This window comes from Dendrobium catenatum, unplaced genomic scaffold (genome assembly GCF_001605985.2).
Source record: "Dendrobium catenatum unplaced genomic scaffold, ASM160598v2 fragScaff_scaffold_211, whole genome shotgun sequence".
NCBI classification, from domain to species: Eukaryota; Viridiplantae; Streptophyta; class Magnoliopsida; order Asparagales; family Orchidaceae; genus Dendrobium; species Dendrobium catenatum.
This window is the reverse complement of record NW_021318673.1, coordinates 2,374,775-2,380,047: the sequence shown is the minus strand read 5'-3', so window position 1 is coordinate 2,380,047 and position 5,273 is coordinate 2,374,775.

Sequence of the window (5,273 nt, the reverse complement as noted above, 5' to 3'; positions counted from 1 at the left end):
CGTCGTAACGCAGGCGTTTAGATCATATTTGCATCGCCTAAAAATTTACCACCATCTTGGATGATCCAAATTTATTAAATAAAATATATATTCTGAATGTCGACGACGTTCTAGATGCAATGGCGCTGTCCGTTTTGTAATCGGACGTCATTTCATCACCGATGAGGCTAATTTCCCTCATAACGCGTGCTTTTGCATCATATTTGGATCCCCTTTAAAATTTGTGATACCACATCAAACAATCAGATTTGATAAAATAAAATGTAGACATTTAATGCCGACGACGTTCCGGACGCAATGGCGCTGTCCGTTTTGCGATCAGATTTTGTCTGAGTGCCTTCGAAGAAATATATATTTTGATTGTCAATGACGTTCCGGATGCAATGGCGCTGTCCGTTTGTTGAGCCGACATCGTACCGTCTCTATAGGAGCAAATCTCCTCGATATGCGTGTTTTGCCTTGAAATTCGTGTCACCACTCCGGATGATCCAAATTGAATATACAAAATACAGTTTTCATAGGTTGGCAATATTTCGGACGCAACGATGAAGTCTATTCGTCGATCCGGGATCGTTTGATCAGTCTCGTGCTTGAATTTCGGGTGTTGGTCATCCCTTTTGACTGATCTCATCCGATTCAATTGCGAGGGACCTCGACCCAGCAGAGTTCAGTGTCCTGATCGCAGCGATACCATCCATTTGGCATTCGGAGGTCATTTGACCCTTCAAGTGACATGTGGCGCTAAGGCGCGTAATGTTTTATTCACCAATTGGGGTTCTTTATCGCGTGGTTTGAGGTATAGGGGTCAACAGATTCATAGCTCTTAAACTCCTATATATCTAATTTTGCTAACTACACAGCTCGCAAGTTCCATAAACATTTTTCAGAAGTGCAACAAATATACCAAAGGGTTGTCCATAATTTTTTCACCTTGAATTGAAGTTCTTCAATATTTATAAATGTAACCTTTTTTAAACTCATCTTTGCTCTAAAAAAATTATCCAACTGTTGAAATAAGTTGAGGACATACTTAAGCATGCAACTATTGAATTAGAGGTATTTATATATTATACATATCATAAATTATTGCATTCGGTCATAAGTTATATGAAGAATCATAAGATCTAACTCATTTACTAGTTTCTTGCATACCATAAAATGTGGCCAGAGTATCTAGCGGATGCTTAGTTTTGAAACATCCATAAAGTTTCCACATCTGCATCTTGTATGTCCAAAACATTAAGTTCGTCTCCATCATGTATGTCCACTTCATCATCTTCATCTACATCATGTATGTTGACAACATAACATTCATCAACTCTTAAATGAAAAAAAATGATTGATTGGTTGACCTTGTATCATCCTCATTAGCACTATAATATATAGTTGAAATATTTTTGGGAGAAATCAACATAAATGGGAGACCGATGTTTAATAGATATGAATATCTTATTCAAAGTAGAAAGCAATAATATTATAGTTTATTACAACTTCTATTTGAGGAATTTATATCTTTGACTTTGCTCAACCAATGTGGTACATGACCTCTAGCTTCAAGCTAAATTTGATTCTTATCAATCTCTACAACTTTGAATATTAGATATTCTACATTATTTGGGGAATACTTCTTTATACTATCAACCATTTGCTCTATTTCTTAATGAATGTCTAACTAATTTGACTATTTTTTTTGTCTATCATTATTCATATAATATGAGAATATTGATTCTTACTTGGCCTTTAAGAAAAATTGCTCATAATATAACTATAAGTAAGATCGCTATCTTATTTGAAACTTGTTCAAATACTTCACAAACTTTGTTTGAACATTTGAACATGCAAAAAACTGAGAATTAATTGGGTGATATCATCGCTGAGTGTTTTTAGTGAGCAATAGTAGGAAATTGGCATATAAACATAATAAATGTATTTTTTTCTAAAATAAATTTTGAGTATATTTGTCCAAGAAAATAAATACTTTGTATATTTGACCAATTAAGTATATTAAGAAACATATAAAATCAATTTATCATAACTCATATATGACTAAAATGCATTTATTCCATGATAAGCTATGAAATAAGTAAGCCAACTGATCACATACACTCCTTGTTCTCTAGCACTGGTCAATAGCAACTCGTCTTTACTATGTTTGGATGATCAGCGAAGCCTCTCCACCTTCAGATAATGACTACTGGAAATGGTTGTATCTTCTCCTATATATACATCATTACAACCACTGTAGATTGAATCAGAAAATAATATGAAATTCTTTAGCTCGTCTTCAAGCTCTTTCTGTTATACTTTTGCATTGCTAAGCTACTGTAGGTTACAGAGACATTCTCTTCATGATATCAAAGCTTTGCTAAGCCCAACAACGTCAAGCAAACTCCATTGGATATACCAACAGTACCACCACATCGTCACTATCAGCTTTAGAAATTATTTATGTTGTGCCTATTTAAAAGCTCTAGAAAACCCTCCCAACTCTACAAAGCTTGTTATTCCCCCTTCCCTAAAATTTCTCATGTCCAATATCAAACACATTGTTCATATCCAACTTTCCTCCGATAACTATGTCATATGGTGGCTTCAACTCCTCAAAATCTTCTCTGCCAATTCCTTTGAAGGCTTCCTAATAGGTACATCAATATGTCGATCGAAATACATTCTATCATCTACCAATGAAATCACCCCAAATCTATCCTACAACATAGAATCTCATAGACCAAAATCTTTCAGCTGCTATTTTCTCCACCATTTCAGCCAGCATTATTTCCTATATTCTAAATCTCAGCATTTGCACTAAGATATGGCAAACTCTTGAGAAAAGACTTTAACCCACTAACAGCTCAAGAGTCATTCAACTCAAGAATAAACTCCACAACATCATCATGAAAGATCTTACCATGACTTAATACCTATCCCACATCAAGTCCCTAATAGATAGCATCTCTGTCGCCAGTTCTCACCTTGACTCAGAGGACATTATATCTTAAATGCGCTTCAAAATTCATATCAGGCATTCAAAATTGCTATCCGCACAAAACTAACTCTCATCAACATGGATGATCTATACTCACTACTTGGCTTTGGGTTTTCAAGAGAGACCGATTGGCTTTGCAGTAAAGAGATTAACCTCTCCATCAACACTACAAGAAAATCAGAAATTACTTGCGGTTTCTTCTGGCGGTTCGTATTATGTTTCCGGCGGTTTCCTAAAATACCGCCGGTTAGTAAACCGCCGGTATAAAACACGTAGGAAATGATTTGAAGCGGTCAATTTCTGGCGGTTAACCTTACCGATGGCTTTTTGGCGGCATAAACGGCCGGTAAATTTCGGCGGTCATAGCGCTATTGACTGCTAGTTAATTACCGGCGGCTTACCGGCCATCCAGTTTTCCCAGCGGCCTAACCGCTAGTTTACTGCTGGTGACCGCCGGTATTTACCGACGGCTATAATAAGCCGTCCGGTATCGATGTTTCTGGCAGCCAAATAGCTAATTGGCCGTCAAAAACCTGTAGCATTTTCAAAAAAAAAAAATGACAGCCCCCCTCTATGTACTCAATTTTCCACAATACCTACACATAATTGAAAACATATATCACAAATAAGAGCAACACGCCACTATAATCAACTCACAACTATAGTTGAAAATCAACATATATAGCATTCAAATGAAATCCACAATGAGCATAACCAAATGTTTAAACAAATATAAATGTATATATTCTACAATAAACATAACACATAAATCCACAATAAGATGTCCATGTCCTCCGTGTCTGCTTTCACACAACAAGTTCATCAAATCAAATTTTTAAACAAAAAGTTTATCAAACAAATAAGAGCACTAATCATCCTCCGTGTCTTCGCTGCCTTGTGATTCATGTGTCGGCTCTTATTCATTCTTCTTTTGATTTTCATCTTTGTAGGATCGCATCTCTACATGCATCTCATTTTGAACCTTTCTCATCTCTTCTCTCTCTCGTTATGGCAGCAACCCTCTGACTAACAGTTTCTTCAACTCCACTAGCATCATAAAATGCTGATGCATATGAATTTCCCTCATAAGCATAGCCTTGCGAACCTAAGACATATACCCTCCCCTTCTGCCTTCCTCCAACAACATCTGACCACGTATGATACTCGGAATATTGGGTCGATCATGAAGATGATCCATCACCAGTAGACTGATAATTTTCCCAAATTCATACAAAATCATCCTACGAGAATACAACAACAACATCAAGCCTTTATCCCACTACGAGAATAAATCCATAAAATAAATTTATATTAGAATGAGTTTTTTATATTAAATTTATATTAAAACCCGCCGGATAAACTACCGGTTAATACCGGCGGTTAGATTGTTGGTTTAACCGCCGATAATTTCGGCAGCTATAGGACCGTCGGTAATCCCTAATTTTTCTGTAGTGCAAAAACTTGAAGATTTCCACAATTGATAACCTTGCAGTCACTCTATCTACCTTCAGGGGCAGCGACAGTTATATGAATCGAGTGACACGCTGCATTCAAATGATGGCACTGGTGCAACTTGAAGTACAAATATGAACCAATGCCAATCGGTCTCTCCTCTACTCACCAGACACAACCAGATCCAAACTAGTATCTAGATTTTAGGGCATCTTCTCACCTCACAGCAGATGTAACTCAATTGCAGAATCCCTCCACATGTGAAGGTTCGTACACCATAACTGTTGGTAATGGTCCATTACTACCTATCTCTAATAGCGGTTAAGGAATCCTCTCGATGCCTCACCCCAACCGTAAGCTCCATCTCCAAAATATTCTTCTTGTTCCTTCCATTTCCCATAATCTTCTTTCCATCCATCAACTAACCAATGACAATAATTATTTTGTATCATTTGATGATAAACGGTTTTGTCATCAAGGATTTCTTGACAAATTAAACTATTCGTCAAGGTCGCAATAATCATGATCTCTACTCAATCCTTCCACGTCGCTCTAATAGCTTAGCTATAGCTCTCTACACATCATTAAAATCAGATAACTTATAGCATACAAGGCTTGGTCACCCACATCACTTCGTTCTTCAATAACTTGCACACACATTAAACCTCTCAAGCAAAACCCCTCACAAAATTTTGTCAATCCATGTGGGAGATTGGTAGTGATGTAATTCACAGACATAAATTTCCCTTTAGCTCTCACATCTTTACTTCTTCTAAGCTATTTGATGTCATTCACTCAGACAATTGGGGCACTTCTCCCACCCCCTCTTTTTAAG